We start from the raw sequence: 19,943 nt of genomic DNA, 5'->3' as shown, positions 1-19,943 counted from the left end.
TCTCCCCCTCTAGTGAGTCACACAATTAATAAAATATCCCAAATATATGTTTTCAGACACAGTGATTGCAAACACCTAAGGAATGTTTCCCTTTTGAATACTATTCTGCTTATAGCTGTGTTCGTTTAATTTTATCTCAACGATCAACTTTTTTCTTACAGTAAGAGGAAATTCATTACCAGTTTCTGATATTCAATTAAATTTTGCTTAGGTCATATTTGTATCTTGATTTTTTTCTGTACTTGTGGGAAAGTTTTGAAACTACTTATATCACAGAAAAAGGTACTGCATCAAAGATCACTCTAATATTGCACATCAATTGACCTTACTCTTCACGGTAAAGAAAAAGCTACTTATGCTTTGAAACTCCTGATAATATGAAAAGTTGTTCTAAATTCATTCTAACTCCATCCTTTAGCTTTCTCAGGACTGTGTCTGTGGCACTTTATTTTCAATGTGGTAAATATATTTTTGTCTTTCCATGGTATCCTGTCATTAGAAATTAAACATCTCTAAAGAGTATCCTCATGCAACCACTTTCTATTTCTGGAAAATAGGTTATTTCGTTTTCTGAGCTCCCAAGATGAGATTTCACTCTGGCATGCCATCTGGCAAGATAATAGGATAACATCTAAAATCAATACTTTAATATGAGCTAGCTAAAACCTAACCTCAATGAGAATTAATGACATATGGCTGAAGCTTAAGAAGGAAATAGAATTAATGTTACCTTAAAAACATACAAGCATGAAAAAGTCCTCTGAAGTATATTATCATAAAGGGGTAATGGAATATAAAGAGTTAGTAGTATTTTTCTGTTTGTTTAAAAACCGCTGGGTGCATGTCTTATAAACACATATTTCTCTTTGTTTTCATTTTGTCTCCTTGATGGCTCACTCAGTAGGTCAAGCTGGGTTGGAATTCACTGTATATTATAATATGTTTAACTCAGGCTTTGAGCATCCTGTACTACCAAGTCTTTCAATGCTCATATTTCTCTTCACAAAATATTTAATTAGTAGTTCACAATGCTCTAACCTAAAGGGAAAAAAGTAATAATTTACTTAATGCATGTGATTTTAAATATGAAATTATACTGATGCTCAAAAATACATATTATGAACATGGTTATCTCAGTTAATTCATCCAATAAAAGCAAAAAAAATAAAAGTAAACAGCACAGGATTTATAATAAACATAAAGCCTTTGTGTATTCCCACTTCACTTACAAAAATGTTGTTTTGTACAGTGAGTAAAAATGTTTAAATGAATTCAAGACAGATTTTTAATGCCCTAAGAACATGTCATCCTGCTAAAAATGAAATTATGGGGTTAATTTTATTTAATTACTTGTTTCAGAATAAGATCTCTGGAGTGTAAAGATATTCAAAATTTAGAGTATGTACTGCTCATGCAAAGTTTCCATGTTTAGGTCCCCCAGCATCTATGTTGGGTTTTTCACAATTCCCATACCTCAGCTACAGAGAAACTGATATCCTCTCTGGATCTTCATGGACAGCTGCACACACACACACACACACACACACACACACACACACACACACACACACATATATATATTTCACACATAGGTATATGATTAAAAATAAAACTAATAATCTTTAACAATGATAAAAAGATTTCAGTGAGTTCTCTCGATGTGCATTCTGGTCCACAGATTAGATGTAATCCGATTGTCTTTATAAAGGATAACAATATCTTAAGCATGTTTAAAATAATTTGCAAACATTTACATTATGATGATGATCATTTTGGACATTTAGACTGTTTATTTTCTCAGTGATAGATGGTCTACTTAAACATAAATATCATAAATTTACAAAGATATTTTAATCAGAATTGTGGTTTATTCTAACCCTAATTATATTTTTGTTAATTTTTGCATCATGTCAAATTGACCAAAGGGGAGGAAAAACAAACCGTGCACTTGGGTTCTAGGCATGATTACTCACTTAACTAGCTTTTTAGCCTCTTGGTTGTTAATCATAATTAATAAAATCTCCATCTTAATGAAAAATAACTTAGAATGTATGCTACTAATCTGTAAAAGTTATGACTGTTTTCTTTATTGTGTTTGTCTTTTCCTGAAATTTCATAATTATATTGCTTTACGATTAATTGCTGTTTCATGCTAACCTCTCACCTTGTCTCTTGTAAATATTTCTGTGGCATTGATTTCTACACGAGTTTAACTTCACTTAATGAATCTTCTAGCTGTACATGTATTCTTTTTCCTCTTTTTTCTCTGATTTCATGTCTTGATTTTTTTTAAACTGCAACATCAAATTTATAATTATAATAACGTAAATTTGAATTTAACATGTTTTCTTTCCTTTTTTGATATACTTGTTATGTTAAGATTATACACTTTTTTAGAAGTTTGTGAGCCTGGAAATTTTTTATAAATTCTTTCTAACTGGTTTATGTGTTATACACAAAAATGTCAAATCAAGTTAACAATATTATATATATATATATATATATATATATATATATATATATATGTTTTTTTTTCTTTATCTACATCCTTCTCAAAATAATTTTTTGGCCATAATTCAAAGTAATGGACTTCTTTGAGAGATCAACTGCCCTTCCTCTGGTGCCTCTAGTGCCAGGTATTCAGACACTATTATGATTAGAGAGTGGTGGGAAAATGGGAGAGAGGGGGAGGATGGTGCAAGTGCTGGTGATATAGGCATCTCTGAAGATTCAGATCCTTGGCTGCTGTTACTAAGGAAGACAGAAAGTATAGGGCTGGGCTGGCTACATTACAAGGAGAGCTGACCCCCCAACCTACCAACCGCAGCACTCAGGAGAGTGAGACTTGCACTTTTCCTGGAAAGCACAGAGGTACTGACCCCATTGGGGGTGCATGTAACAGGCCCAGAAGGAGTAAGAGTGAGAGAGCTGAATGGGATCGGAATGCAAAGTGTGAAACACATAAAAATTCAATAACAGAAAAGAAAGTAAAAAGAAGAAAGAAAGGGGATTCTTTGAGCTGCTTTGTACATATTTGTTACTAGACTTTATCTTCCCCATCTTTATATGCTTAGCTAAATTTCTGATTTCCTTCCTTTCCCTGAATCTCTTTCTCCTTTTGTAACTTCCAGATTCCAAAACCCCCTTTTTTCCTCCTTCCGCTCAGAACTCTTTGTGTTCTCTTATAATCTCTTTTTCTACATTACTGCTATACACATACATTGTAGTCTATAAATATGAAATACAGCTATTTTATTTTATCTATAGTATGTATATGAGAGGAAAACAAGTGTTTCCTTTTCTGAACTGTACTTCTTTTCCTTAGATCCCATTTGTTGAATTATTTTTTAAAGAAAAGGATATTGTTCATAACATTTAATTATCATTTGGATTAATTCTTTTTTGATGAATAAGTATACATATTCATGGTCTAGGTATGGCTCAACAGTTAAGATTCTTTGTTATTACTGCAGAGGAACTTTGGCTCCTTTCATTCATATAGTGTTTTTTATTCCAGTTCCAGGGCAAAAATACTTTCTTCTGACCTCTATATAGGCACCAGGCACACGTGTGATAAAATGGACATATGTCAAACAAGCACTCATAAATATAAAATCATATAAATATATCTAAAATAACGGAAACATATGTGTATTTTACAACAGTTTTGATGGGGTTTATGTTTGATACAAGTCTACATTGAGAAAGGATTACCCTGGAAACCATAGATCTACATATGTGACTTCTTTTATTACAATGCATAAAACATTATTTCCTACTGTAATTTTACAAAGTCAAGACTGGTGGAATTAGCTCTGTGTTATGTCTTTCTTCAGTCACTTTTTTTGACATCTGTGGTTTGCAGCTAGTATTAGGATTCCTCTGTGATATCCAGCCATTCATTGGCCATTATTTGCTTCCATTTCTCAAACTATGTGTTAAATTTTAAAATATTTTTTTAGGCTAGTTTCTTTATCTCATCCCATTAAAAACATGACATTATTCTATATTTACTGCTGTACTTGCCGGTGCTATGAAGGCAACTTACTCATTTGCACTCTTAACTGGCCACTTTCCTTAATTTTGTTGTTGTTATTTTCTAGTATTCTGTGTTATGAATATTGCTGGATTTCTGCATTTTTATCCTTCTTGGGATTTTGTGCAAGCTCCCGAGTATGCAGAAAATCATCATGAGTTTGAAGATTCTCTCAACAATATAATCTCAAGTTCCTCCTGTCACATCTCTTGTTTTTAGACCTCCGATTCTCAGATTATGTATATGTTGGATCAATTTCATCTCTTTTCTGGGGAAGTTTAAGTTCATACTGCCTTTTTAATTTCCCTTGCTACTTTATATCTTTTTGAATTCATTGTCTAATGTTCTGTGTAGTTGTTATTGTCCACTTGAGACAAACTGGTTTCACTTGGAATGTGGGAGCCTCAGCTGAGAACTTACCCCCATCAGAAAACTTGTGGGCACATCTGGTGGTTGATATAGGCGGGCACAGCACTCTGTGAACTTTACATTCACAGGGGAGTCAGCGTTCTGTAAGAAAGGGAGTTGATCAAGAACCCATGAGAACAAGAAAGCAAGGAGGGCTACTGCATGATCGCTGCCTTGGTTCATGCTTTCATGTTCTTGCCTTGATCCTACTCTGACTTCTTTTATTGATGAACTGTGACCTGGAAGTAAAAGCTGAATGAAGTGCATCTCATCACGAGTTAGTTTTGGTCAGGGGATTAGTCACAACTACAGAAAGCACATTAGAACATCTAACTTACTCATCTTTTTCTAGTTTGTCTAAGTTGACAGTAAATGTTTCTTTACTGGAGGTTTAAGTTTAGAAAATCTACTTAGCTTTTGGTGTGTATTGGTTTATATTGATTTAAACATATCTTTCTATTCCCTAAAATTTAACTGATGACATATTTTCTGTTTGATCTTTCAAAGACTGGCTGACTTTTAGGATTTGATGTTCAAACATGCTTTTCCTCTCAGTTATTTTTATATCTTTAAAATAAAGTCCTCACCTAATTTCCTTAGTAACATCTTTATGAATAGGTTTTGTCTTTAGATTTATGTTCATATCAACTCACTGCAACATTTTTAAGAAATAAGCTGCTTTCATAAATGACTGTGTCAACTCTGTTCGTACTGTCTTAAGATGTACAAGATTTACATCTCACAGAAAATGCTTGTGTCTTCTGCTAAAAGAATCACTGTGTTCATAGTCTTGGGATAGAACAGTTTTTTTTATCATGTTTAAGGATATGGTAAACCTTGTCTTGCTTTGTCCTTGGTTTACACGACTACACAGGCTGAAAATCTAAAATATTTGAGAGCTGGAGTTATGCATTCTTGTTTCAAGTATATCCATGCTCATTTTAATAATATATTTAATCCATTTATAATATAGGCATTTTTACAAGATGAATGCTTAGCGGTCAATGAGAAAAATAGGAACTTGCCTCTTTATTCCCAAACCATATTTCTCTTCCATGCATTTTTGCTTACTGACAACAGAATTTGTCGAACTGATTGAACACATTAACCTGGAACCCTCAGATTAGTTTTGTGATTATATTGTCAAGTAAGAAAAATCCTATCAACTGAAGTGTGACAATTACTGAAATTATTCTGTGGAAGGAGTAAAGGTTAAATACCATTCACTGGACAGTTCTGGGAGGTGACAGGTTTCCAAACTTAAGTTGTAGCAACTGGACCCTAATTAATTTCTAAGACTGGGTCATAGAATTTTGGATCAGAAAATTTAGGTTAAAAAATGTACTTTTTTTAAAAAATGGAAAAATCTGTAGGTATATCTCAGCAACTAAAAGCACTTGCTATTTTTTTTTATTGAGAGAAGGAAAAAAAAGTTTCTGCCTCCTCCCAGCCTCCCATTTCCCTCCTCCTCCTCCCACCCTTCTCCCTCTCCCCCCACTCCTCTCCCCCTCCCTCTCCAGTCCAAAGAGCAGTCAGGGTTCCCTGCCCTGTGGAAAGTCCAAGGTCCTCCCCCCTCTATCCATGTCTAGGAAGGTGAACATCCAAACTGGCTAGGCTCCCACAAAGACAGAACATGAAGGAGGATCAAAACCCTGTGCCATTGTCCTTGGCTTCTCATCAGCCCTCATTGTTTGCCATGTTCAGAGAGTCCGGTTTTATCCCATGCTTTTTCAGTCATAGTCCAGCTGGCCTTGGTGAGCTCCCCATAATAGATCAGCCCCACTGTCTCAGTGGGTGGGTGCACAAGAGACTTGAACCTAGAGTGGCTCCCAGGAGCCCAAGGCGATGTCCCCAGTTAGTTCCTTGGGCAGCTGAGGATAGGGAACCTGAAATGACCCTATCCTATAGCAATACTGACGAATATCTTGCATATCACCATAGTACCTTCATCTGGTGATGGATGGAGATAGAGACAGAGACCCACACTGTAGCACTGGATTGAGCTCCCAAGGTCCCAATGAGGAGCGGAAGGAGGGAGAAGATGAGCAAGGAAGTCAGCACTTGCTATTCTTGCAGGGAAATATGTTGAGTTTGCAGAATCTATGAGGTGACTCAAAACCATGTGTGACTCTAATGTCAGAAGAATCAGCATTCCCTTCTGGCCTCCATAGACACTGCATAAGCACGGTGCACATATGTCAGAAGCCCACTCTGGGGTAACATCTATTGGATCCCGCCTCAACAGGGTTCACACTTTTCAGGATAGGGACGTGTGGATTAGAAATTTTAAGCAGAAGGAAGAAAGCTATGGAATAAAAAAACAGAGACACAGAATAGAATCGGGAGGGCCACCCAGTGAATACTGAATGTTCCCATGTTTATTTCCATATGCTTGTATACCCCAATTCAAAAGACAGGAAGAAATCAAAAGATTTTTTTGTGATACAAGGATGAAAAAAATTACCATTTTAATACCCAAAACACCAAGCAATCACAATTTAGGTCAAGATAGCCTGTTAGTAGCCACACCTTAAGTCAAACATCTTGTCAATAGCCTTGAAGGAGAAAGAATAGGCCTGAATTCTCTGATCCTCAGTCAAGGTGGAAGAAACCCACTTCTGTGGGCTCCCACACACATGTGTCTCTCTATCATAAACTAAAAACTAATTAATTTTTAAAAACATAATTACCTGTCACTATAATAGAATTTAGTAATTTGGGGAGGGTGTCATTACTAAACAGCTCTGAAGAAAATGACCACATATAAACACTGTCAGGTCAGTGCACTGAGAGAACACTACCACTGGGTAGTGATAAGGAGCCAAAAAAGACCATTGTATCTATTGATGCAGCTAGAAAAACTGCTGTTTCACAAAGTATAACAATAGCTGTGCTTTTAGGTAAATAATACTAAAAATTACCTCTAGCTGTAATGTGTTATCACTTATTGTCAGATGGATGGGATCTGGACTTTCCTGGGAAACAAGCCTCTCTGAGCACACCTATGCGAGAGACTTCAGCCTGAGACAGTTGAGATAAGAATAACAATAACACCTTACATAGGGGGAAATTGTATCTGGGCAGAGGTCCCAGAGTGTATAAGAGAGGGAAAGCAAGCTCAGCACCAGCATCCATCACCCTCTGCTTCCTCCCTGAAGATGCAACATGACTGCCTTTGACATGCCCCACATCACAACAATGCAGCAGACTTTCAAATTGTGAATCAAAATAAACTCTGCTTTCCGTAAGCTGCTGTGCTAGGTACGTTGTCTCAGTAGAATTTACAAAGCGAATGCAATTACATAAGCACCTCAACACCACAGATAGACTCTTGGACTGACTTGAAGTGCATGTGTTTTAGAAACTGGGATTAAGGTCCACAATGTGCTGGACATTACAGAAGTAAATCAAGAGAAACCACTGTGCTCGCTTCTGATGTGTCTCAGGAAAGTTTAGGTCCAGCCTTTAGTTTTCCCTACATAGGTTACCTAGTTGCACAGATTTATGGAGCATTTGGAATTTGAAGAGGTGATGAGTACCACAAAGAGAGAAATTAACCTTCAGAAGTTGAATATGTATAACTATACAGCTCCGAAGAACGTCTTGTATAGAAATCCACTACTAACTTCTAACCAACCTGGGCTTCCAATGCGTTGTAGTTTAGTTTTCCATCTTCCACCCTGAATATCTATCGTATTCAACCCTTTTGTGGAAAAATTTGTTATTTACATTTTAGGTATATCTGAATCCTCTTTGAAAATGGTTGCTGTGAGTAGAGAGAAGAAAAGCAAAACCATTGTGGGTCAGATCCACTAAATAAAGTGAAATTTAAACACCAAAGTTTACTCCATCACACGTCTGTGCTAAAACATTAGAAGGCAAGCTAAGCCTCTCTCTGTAATGTTGGAAAATACAAATAAAATAGCAATATAAAATCTATTGTTTCTATTTTCTTTAGAATTAAATAAAATATCTCTTGCTTATGAAAATATGTGCTTCCAATGGAGAAACATGTAGTATTATTGTGGAAGTAATTGCAGACCTCTCCACATTGTTTCCAATGACACCTATTTAAAAAATTTTCTTGGAAATATTGTGTATAGTAGACTCAAGAAAAAAATAAAGAATTTGAAAAGTTTTATATCACAAGTCCACTGACATCTACAGGTATATGCAGTTTAAACAGAAAGGAAGATAATCTTAGCAATAAATGAAGAGATTATATTTGCTTTCTTCGCTGGTCCCAAATTAGAAAGGAAGTCGAATATGAGAAAAGTTCTAGCTGGCAACTGAGTACCAACCATCAAAGGGCGATGTTAGAGCTTTGCTTCCTGAAGTTTTAGGAAAGGCGATACCTGAATCTTTGGAATGGTGACTATTGAGATTAGTTCTTCGTCCTTGCTGCTTCTGACAATCTAGCATGATTCTTGTACTGAATGAATGAAGATCACCTGTTTTGTGGAACCACATGTATTAGAATGTAACAATTTGAGGCATCATGTCATCAGGCATATTTGGTGTTCATTGTATTTGTCAAATGTAAATTTAGACATTTATTTTTAAGAAATTTTGTTAAGATATTTAGACACATTACTTTTTCATATATATATGTATATATTTATTCATAAAATCGTCACAGTTTTGTGTTATATTTCACAGATGTTCAACACAAGTTAAAGGTCCCAGACATGAAGTTTAAGATTTATGTGTGCTTGGAGCTTTCTGTGGTTGTGAATGGTTCACTGAGGCTCTTTATCTTTTTACAAAGGACTTTGGGGAATGAGCTTTGAAATTAAAAGTCACTATTTTTGCCTGAATGTTTTAGTACTTAGATGTTGAATAAGCTCTGAAACATCCATCAACTTCTATTTTGAATGAAAGACTGTATTTATTGAGCATTATGCAAGGTTAGTTCATACTGAAAAACAGTGCAACTGGAGAAGCTTAGGCAGAGATTTGAAACCTTTAGAAGAGATACCTTTAGAAGAGATATTGAGGGGAAAGATTTCTTTAAAAAAGGAAAGAGAAGTTGGTGGAAAAGCAGATTCTTTTTTTACAGTACTTCGATTCACCTTTAGAGTATAGGATTCCTTGTTTGAATCAAATATTTCAACGGGTTACTTTTGTTCAAAGTGAAAATCAAGGTCCTATTCAGGAGAGTTCAATAGGATGCTAACTGCTCTACATCATAATACAAAAAGATTTCTTTATTGTATGCCCGGCAATGGGTAACATCTTTCAAATGTGATTGCCTTCCATAGCTTTTCCCCTTGATATGGATTTGTACTTTGCTCCTGTGTAAATTGTTATTAGAAGCAATTGTGTTCTCTCTGGTGGAGTAGGAGCAGATACACAGGAAATTGGGTTCATCGTGAAGCCATATTATTTGGGCACAGTGCAGTTGACCAGACTGGTAATGTCAAAGATTTTTGGACTTTTTTACTGTATTGCCCATGTGATGCAATCAAGACTAAATAATGTAGGCCCTGTAAAAGGTACAATTGTTAGCATCTTTTCTAGCAAAGAATTTCATTCATGAAGTGATAATTATATATATATGTATATATATATAATAAAATAAAATAAGAAACTAGAAATCAGGGTTATGCTGTCTTGGGGACAGACACATTAGATAGCATGGCAATGTGCACAGGCAGAAAGCATTTAGGAAGGAAGGAGTTGACTGAAAACTGCAATAGCAATTTTGGAGGATTTTCTAGTGGCTCCAATTAAATTCAGGATTTAATAAAGAAAAACAGGTAGAGTGATCATCTCATGGGCAATGGTCTTAGAGAAAACAGTAAATAGAATTCCCCAGCCAAATGTGATTATATAATTATCCAAATGATGAAATCAAGGAAACCAGAGTTCAAAAAGAATTAGAAAAGGCCCTGCTGAAAAGTAACAATTACCATGGTGAATTGATGCTAATAAAAATCTCTACGTGGCTATAACTTACCACAAAAATTTAATTCTCTTATAATGTTTCTCCTAATTGCTTTTATTTTTTAGGTATAGTATAATGATTGTGTTACTTTGGGATGAGATAATGCAAGAAAATAGCAAGCTGGGCACCATAATAATTCAGTTCAAATATATAATGGGTGTTGAATAAGAAATAATATCAAAATAATTAAATGTGAAAATGTGAACAGGTAAAACTCAAAGGGCTTACAATTAAATAGAACATGTACACATTTAGCAGGAGAAATAGTGTGTTGGATGTTGGTGGGTGTCAGGTCTTGCCTAGGGTAGCTGCATACTCTGAAGTGTAGCAAAGGAGAGCATTGTGTTTGATATAGACTGGAAGAAGGGTAAGTTTTTGAAGAAAAAAAGCAGATTAACTAGAATTTGATGCCATGAGAGGGGAACTTTTATCCCTACTGGTCAAGGAATGGAACATTTTGTCTCATCATTTATAAGGCAAAGAATTGTAGTTAGAAAGCATTTGGTGGGCCTTCTCTTTGATTCACAAAGACACTGTTTGAGCTCAGTACCAAATTAGAATAGAAGAAAAACTGAAGCCATGAAGATGAATTTTAATCATTTGGAAGTTAAGCCAGTTTTTTTTTTTATAAAATAGGACGTATAGTTAATAGAAAGTATCTGTGATGATAAGCACATTGAAATGGATATCTGACAAGATATCAGAATGTCTGCTAGGGCAGGTTAAAAACAAAGGAACCATTGGCCTTGATATCTTAAAATAGCCGAAAATTATTTACTGCTCATTAGGTGCACATTATGGACAGAACTCTCTGCTCACTTATCCACTCAGGTGCACAGGCTAATGGAGTAGTGGCCCTCAGCAAAATTGCTGGGTCCTGGTTAAGAAAGGAATGTTCCAGCACAGATGTGCCCCAAGTCACTTTAGTTCATAACTCCTGGATTTTCAGAGAAACCCAGCCCTCATAACATAGCAAAAAAAAAAAAAAATAACCTTACAAAGGAAGAATAATGTCACAAATATTGTAGGAAAGTCTTGAATGCCTACTACCCAGAACAAAATATCCCAATTTAATGGCTCACAGTCCACAGCTAATGGAATCCTTTCAAGTTATAGAAGTCCATCTGATGCTCAAAGTCCAGGGTCAACTACATATTATTCATGTACTCTCTTCCATGGTTGGTTCTCAGAAGTCTCTTCCGTCAAACTATGTCTCATAATGAGTTTTGTATCAAAAGGATAAATACTTTTCTGTACTCATCAGATGTGCAGAGTTAGAAAAGAGAAAAGCAACCTACATATTTTTAAAAACTGTCAACATATAAATAGCAATAATCTTCACTGATCTCAGGGGCACATATGTCTTCCTGACCAGAGATGAATATCTTTCAGTGTTCTACAGCCTTTATTCCTTACCCTGAGGAGAGTCTTGTTTTCCCATTCTCTTGTCGGGAAAATAGGAAGCACTGTGTTAGTGAATTCCTTAGTGAGTGTGTATTGTGATTAGACACATCTAGTCAATGGCGCCAAAACTTATTGGAACTTGGGAAGTTAATAATGCTGTAAACCACACGGGCCAGACTCAAGAGAAAAAAAGGATTCTCTTAAAAATTTGAGTATGAGTATTCAGGAATGATGGTTCAGAACTTACAAATACTAGCAAATGCATGTTCTCTTCATTAATGTTTATATCCCAAGACTGCTTGACTACTGAGATCTCCTATGTGGGCTAGCTAACTCATGGTTAAATTCAGAAAGAAGAACAAACAACGACTCTGGCAAACATTAATAGCCCAATGGCTTATTATAGTGAAATGATTAGTACTAGAGTCATTAGCCCCCACAGTGATAGGTGTGGAAGTGTTTTACATAAGAAAAGAGAAGTAGGGGTCTGAGGATGACAACAAAGCTGTCACCCAAAATAATGCTGGATGGCATCATCTCACACACCTGGCCTGGCTCATTCTGTAGATGTGCTATTTTCTCAACAGGTCTTAAGGTAAGCAATCTTAGCTGCATCTGTGAGGAAAAAATTCAAGGAAAAGTGGTGTTTGCTTGTTATCATTGTAAACTTTCTCAAAAAGAGAGTGTCAAAATGCACAAGTGCATTGGGATGTGAACTTAAGTTAAATGTTCAAGAAGGACCTATTCACTGCTCTCGTTGGCTAAGGAGAAGCAGGGATGAAATCCATTTAAATTTCTAAAAGATGATCAGGGAGAAAGAGTAATCCGTTTCCAAAAGCCTTCATGTTAATAACTCTGACTTCAATGCACCATGCCTCAGAGCAGATAAAACCACACATGTCTTAGGATCAGGTCCCTTTTTTTTAACGTCAAAATTAAAACTGAACTGTCTTCTTGTGCCAATCCACTAAATCCCCCAGTCTTTGTGACCCCCATAAACTTTGGATCAATTCCATCAAGTAGATGTTCAAACGAAATGAATATTCTATGATAATTGAAAGTGATTTATGTTTAAAAAAATCTTTTTTTCCTGAAACCTTTAAAAATATGTATATGTGTGAATATTTTTCAAGGTCTGTGCCTGTGAATACGTGTGATTTTTGATGCAAGAGGCAACTGAACCTAGAGGACCTGGGGTTAGAGATCAATTACAGGTCATCATGAGACAACTGACATAGGTACTTGGAGCTTTACTCTCTAAAGATTGCTATGTACTGTTGAATGCTATTCAATCTTTCGAACACCATCCCTGACATTCCATACCTGATCAACCTGATCAACCTGAATGTTCACTCACATTTTCCCAAATAGCATCATTAATATCTAATGCTCTTTGAGCTTCCACTGTCATCATGAAACTAGTTTTAAATAAAATCTAGATTGATCCACATGGCTACTCAGACCCTGAGATGGCATCAATGTTGATGCTAGTGAAGACTGAGAGTTGACCATTGTCTACCTCTTTTCATCTGATTTCCATTTCTATGTCTCTTTTTATCTAGTCAGTGGTTAATTCAGTGCCCTATGCATGGTACTGGATTATTTTCCCTGTGCTATCTATGCAGATAATGTGAAATAAATACCACATGCTTTCAAAATCTTTCCTGGAGTCGTTTCTTCCTAATAAATATTATCTACAGATTAAATTGAAGGATTTATGACTTGGTTTTAAGTCCTTAATTCTATTGTTTCTATTTTAAATGAAAGTTTAAACTATTACTATAATTATTAACTTGATATTGTCTGTTTCCTACTCAAAAAGAAGTTTTAGGAAAGCTAATATTTTTAAAATTTAAAACTGCCTCTCTTCCTTTTCTCTCCCACTCCAGATATATACTGCTGAATTGCTGGACACTTAATAATTATCTGTCCAGTGAATGGTGGTTGTTTTGTTATTCATTCCTTTTGTATCTTAATGACCACAAATGTCTGAGAAAATGATTAAATGATTTTACAATTCAGCTGGGGATAAGTGAAAAGGTAATATGAAGAATTCGAAGATGGCTTCAAATGAAATATGAGTGTAGGGTATACTCATCATTATGCATATTAAGAAAAAATTATTGTACAGTGTTTGAAATATTCCTCTCATTGTGAATTTAAATAAAATGGAAACTTGAGACATGAATGCAAACCTGAGACTAATTCATATTTTATTTAGGATACAGGTGTTCAGCAGTAAGCAGTACAAATGAACTAAGAGATTTACTCCAATTGCCTCTCTGGGAAAGCCAGATTGTAATGGTCCCACACTAATTTGCAACCCTACTTCAAATTACTTGTTTGTGCTATTTTCTGTACTTGCTAGGGAATATAGAGTGACTTCCCTAGCTTTGTTTAGAGACAATCCTAATGCAGATATTTAATCATATACTTTTTTTTCTTTTTTTTCTTTCTTTTTTTTTTTTTTTGGTTTTTCAAGACAGGGTTTCTCTGTGGTTTTGGAGCCTGTCCTGGAACTAGCTCTTGTAGACCAGGCTGGTCTCGAACTCACAGAGATCCACCTGCCTCTGCCTCCTGAGTGTAATTATATACTTTCTAACAGTAGTCATGGATTCCCATTTTAGTTTTTGCCATCACCCTCACTTCTTTGAACCTATCGTTCTTTCTTCCAGTCTTCTCTGTAACTTCTAGACCTTTGATAATTGATTTGGAACATAAGAAAAAGATAATTCAATGGAGAACATATAGGGTTTTCAACAAGCATCCTCTAAGCATGTGCATTCTTCACATGCAATGAAAGACAACTTACTGGGTGGGGCGATAGTAGAGAGAGTTAGAGAACTTTCTGGGTACACCAAAGACTTTTTAGTTCAGATCCCCATTAGCCATGTATAGAGCCAAGTATGGCATGTCTTGTAACTCTTCTACCCTAAGGGATGGGCAGCTCTCTTGAGTTAGCCAATAGACAGCCATTTTGATGTTCGCTTCCACACCCTGACTTAAGGAAGAAAAGCTGAGTGGTAGAGTAGGATTCTGGGAGTCATCTAATGGCCTCCACATGCTTGCAAATGGACACAACAGTAACAACTTGCACACACATGTGTAAACATATCATAGACATACACACAGACACGCACAAGAAAATTCAGCTGTACCTCATATGTTAAAGATAATTAATTCACATGATCAATGCAGAATATGAAAAACTTAACAGTTTTTAGCATACTACTTAAGACTGATTAGGGAAATATTTATAAATAAAGCACCTAAACATACTGTGTGTTAATAGAAATCAAGCTAATGGCAGCATGAAAATATATTCCCCAAATACTTGGCTGAAAGAATTAAAATACAAAGATTTAGACAGAGAAATATACTTAAGTCATATGCCTCATCAAGAGTTTGCATCTAGAAATATATTTGTAAAAATTCTGAATATCTGAAAGAGTAATAACATAAAATGATCAGTAGGCAAATCAAATAAAAAAAATTGCAGGAAGATTTCACCTGGGCCCTGTATTTAGAGGAAATTAATAAACAGAAATGCTCAGTGTAATGCCTCACTGAGCCACAAGAAAGGCTATAAGGAAACATCACTGTAGAATCAGCAAATGAGAAGGAAGAGCTGACCGTATGCAGGCTATCTTCAGGAAATGATTCCAGAAACGGGAACTCAGACATAGGGTAGAAGAAGGGTAGTCCCACACAGTTTTGTTTTTTCTCGGACCATTTCAACTTCAGATACTTAGATGTTTTTTAGATGGCCTGACAATCAGACAGCTTAATTATCTGAGCCCTGAAAACTTGGGGAGTAGGGATAAGCCAGGGTCATTGCCCAGATGCAGTCAGCATTCAGGTATTGGCCAGAATATAAGGATCTTCACCTAGAGACCATGCTTTACAGCTTGGGAAATTTTTTCCCTTTTCTTTTACAAACACTCAGTCAAAACTAGCTGCGTAGTACTCTGACTTTCTTTCTATCTGTGTTGAAGTGAAAGATAAGTTCATTAATGTGAGGCTAAAGAGTTGTATAAAGGCTGAGAAGTTCTTATCTCGTGGAGATATTTCGGGTGGATGTAGACATCCCCCAAACTTTACATTATATCATATAGCACATGTACTGCTGAGATGCTGCTGTTGGCTTCTTGTCGATGGTTAAATTTACAATGACAGTATGTCTCTGAGTAAGACAAGAAATGCTGTTATTTATCATTGCAATATGATTATTATAATAAACAAATAGGAGAGCCATTACAAAGAAGCTTTGTCATCTTTCATAAACATAAACATGTATTGGTCCTATGCTCAGAAATATATTCCTGCTTAGTTTTCAAGGAATATTACCGCTATGTATCAATAGATTCCTGTGAGTTTGTTTTTACTTTCATTTGGTGATACCATAAACACTGACCAAAAATAAAAGCACCTTTGGAGAAAAAGTTTATTTCAGCTTTTATGTTATATAGTCCATCATCTACTAAAGTCAAGGGTGGAATTTCAAGCAGAAGCTTGAGGCAGAAACCAAGAGGAACATTGTATTCTGGCCTTCTTCTGATTTTCACAGCTACCTATCTTATAAATACGAGGCCCGCCTGAAATAGGATAACATCAGCCACAAGAGGATGGGCCTTCTCACACTACTCTTCAGACAAAAATATGTCCCACACATACGATGTATGCCAATATGATGGAGAAAATTCCTCAAATGGGGTGCTCCCTTCCAAAGAGATTGAAACGCCCCTAGAATAGGGAATGGACCAGTGGCAAGTCCGAAAAATAATTCTACTCAATGATTGAAAGAGAAAAATATACTATTAACAAGGTAAATTAATCATACTAACGTATCATTGATATTTCTCTGAAAACACTAAATTCAATATACAAAAATTTTGAAATCTTCAAAAATTCTCGAGAAACAGAATGAAAGTATCTCTTATACACATCCTACTTGCTTAAAAAAAAGAATCATTTATGGTAATTTGGAGTATTAAGTAAGTATGTTAATAATTTGTCAAAAATTAATTACTGAGTTATCATTTCTTTATCAAATTAGTCTATTAGTCTGTCCCGTAAAAATGGATGTCTTAGCTGACCACTGAAGTGTCTAATTAAACTGAAAACACTATCAACAACCATAATAGTAGTAACGCTAATCTTAAAATTCCTTGATATTTTCCTTTCTGCACAAATAGTTTCCTACTTACATAACTATAAATTCATAGGACCCATTGGAAGACACATGTCTACTGGATACGAGCCACGTATGTATTTTATATTGAACTCAAATTCATACATGCTTGAATGCCTTTAAATATGTTCTAATTTGAAACCAAGGTTTCTATCCATTGCCTGTATTATATTTCAATAAAATATAAATAATTATGAGTAATTACTGTTGAAGTAAATTATCTGTAAATTACTGTTAAGTAAATTATCTTAATTTTAGATTATTTGCTGCCTTTCCTTTTTCTGTTTTCTTTTTTTTATCATCTTATTTCACAACATATTGCTAATGTCTGTTGCTTTTTAGCAGTGACAGACTGAACTGGTTCCAAGACAAGGAAGGGAGTTTACAGAAAGAAAAAAAAAGAGTTTTTATTCTCTAATAAACATCATTTATAAGCTTTGGTTTCAACACTAGAACTGAGTAATTTCCTACTGGGAATAGAAAGTAGTAATAAAATATGTCAAAGATAACTCTGAACTGCTGTATCTCCATTGAAGAATTTATATAATCTTGTTTAGCTACTTTAAGTTTTTTATGTAACTATTCAAAATTGAAGGCAAAATCAGACTGAACACATATCTTAAAGTCAGGTTAGATGTAGTCTGAATTATCTCATGACTCTGTCTCCATAACTTAGTAAGATATTTGTTATTTACTTTGCTTATATGCAGCTCATTTTCCTAATTAGCACAAGCAAAAAAAAAACCATGCCAACAGAAGCATAAATAATCCCTTTTCTACAAAAGCCATAGTTATTATAATAACAAATTTCAGTAAAAAAATGGATGACACAAAACACATACAAAATACATGATCTTTTCCCATTTTTATTGCAGTATTTGTGCATATGCTACTTTAATTCCATTGAGATATAAATAGGTGGTATTGGTGGCACACACTTTTAATCCCAGCACTCAGGAGGTAGATGCAGGGAGATCTTTGTGAGTTTGAGGCCAGCCTGGTCTACAAGAGCTAGTTAAAAAGTAAAAGAAATGAAGGTGTATAGATGAAATACTTAACATGTTAGAATTAAAATTTAAACCCCACTCAAGCTTCCATATTCCTTTATTCTTAGTTCCTCAATTATACATCTCCCTACAACTTTAAATATGACTTTTGGAAAGTTTATTTAAATTTTCTTTTCTCTTTAGTGATCATTTCTAATGGTGGAGATTTGTGATTTCACAGAGACAGGCTAAATTGATAATTTACAAATATTTACCAGGTTTGTATTTGAATAAAGGACTATTCTCCTACCTACCATTTCAGTGTCAAGTAAACATAATTCTACAAGACAATAAAATTAGATTCCACATTTAGAAAAAAGTTCAGAGTCATAATTAAACTCATACCTCCTACTTTGACTGAATAAGTTAACTTTATTAATGATTAAAATGGTATCATGAATATATCCATAGTATAAGCAAATTTTTTCAACAGGAAAACTGATCATATGCACCAAGTAAAGCTCAAGAAATGGCTGACATATTTCTTGTTCAACTTTACAAAACTGAATCATAGACTATTAGCTCAAGAGTGATAGATAATAACATTTCTATGGCTTAGTTAAGAGCCTGACCCAGGCTTCTTATGACTAGACTCAGGGTTCCAAAGGAGTGAACACTTCTTATGAGGTAACTGATAATTAACATCCTACATACCTATGATGCACAAATTGTTAGATTCTCTGCAAATCTCCAACCAAATTGGCAAACATACAATTTTATTTTTGGACAGACACAGTGATTATTAATATATCATAGAAAAATTTTTTTCGAGTTAATAGTTTGTTCTTTCTAAATACCATACTCTCACTTCTTGGCTCATCATTTCTCCAGGCAAAAATCTGGATTACCCATCACTCAACCACAAGCCTATAACTCTTGGATGACATTCGGCTCTAGAAGTTATTTCCTTGTGAATGCCCTATTCTTAGCTCAGAAGTGGATTCTAACAGGCTGGTTAGGAAGTGCAGTCTTTGCAAATGTTCTTTACTATTTCAACGTTACTGCTGCTTTTGTTTTGTAGAATATTTTTTATCATAAAATATTCCTGGTGGTAGTATATTTAACAAATTGAGAATGACCATTAAAATAAGGAATATTTTATGAAATGCTTTGTATTTCTTAAGGAGATACCTCGGGTCACTAAATGACAGAAACACACTCATTTCAAATGAGAGTTTAAAGCAAAAGAATGCACTCTCTTTTGAAAGGCATGGTATTTTTATAACTGTGTTTAAAATATGTATTTGCCTGAGCAATCAGCATGCATAATTCACTGCATTCATTTTTCAGAAGTGGAGCTTTGCTGTGGCTCACTATCAACACCACCAATAGGAACCAGTCTGCTTAGAATCCGAGGTATGATACAGTTCAAACACAGTATAAACTTGAATCGTGAAAAGAAGTTATCATAATTGCCTCACGCATTCTTTCAACAAACACACAACAGAACAAACAAAGCTATGTGGATGTTTATATATGAAAATCACATCGTCTCTCAGATAAAATGGTATTAATATATTAGAGCATACATTTTTACCTAATTTGTGGCTATAAGGTTTTGAACTTATGAACAACTTTGTGCCTATGTATTTTACCTGGAGATGCCGGGGATCGAACCTGGGGCCTCATACATGCAAAGCATGCACTCTACCACTGAGTTACATCCTCACTCGCTGTGCCTGTGTATTTTATTATCAATATGCAGACAACAGTCTTAGGAAACTAACACTAATATGATAATTCCTAGTATTAAATATTTTAATAGATATTCATATGAGTTTATTAATCTGTACCATGTTAGATTGTTAGATAACATTTCATATGATTGACTCCATATATCCTCCACATACATAATAAGTATATATGTAAGCAAAATATTTGGAATTTAATTTTTTTCTCTTTTTACATTTT

The 19,943-nt window shown here is 35.0% G+C and overlaps 1 non-coding gene across 1 annotated transcript; it reads right to left on the bottom strand.

Annotated features, from left to right (window-relative positions):
• Positions 1-19,628: 19,628 nt before the first annotated feature.
• On the bottom strand, positions 19,629-19,700 carry Trnaa-ugc (transfer RNA alanine (anticodon UGC)). The gene has a single exon. It is a non-coding gene; the product is annotated as a tRNA-Ala (tRNA).
• Positions 19,701-19,943: the final 243 nt, after the last annotated feature.

This window comes from Microtus pennsylvanicus, chromosome 16, assembly GCF_037038515.1.
Source record: "Microtus pennsylvanicus isolate mMicPen1 chromosome 16, mMicPen1.hap1, whole genome shotgun sequence".
In the NCBI taxonomy this organism is placed as follows: domain Eukaryota; kingdom Metazoa; phylum Chordata; class Mammalia; order Rodentia; family Cricetidae; genus Microtus; species Microtus pennsylvanicus.
This window is presented reverse-complemented; position numbering and strand designations above follow the sequence as displayed.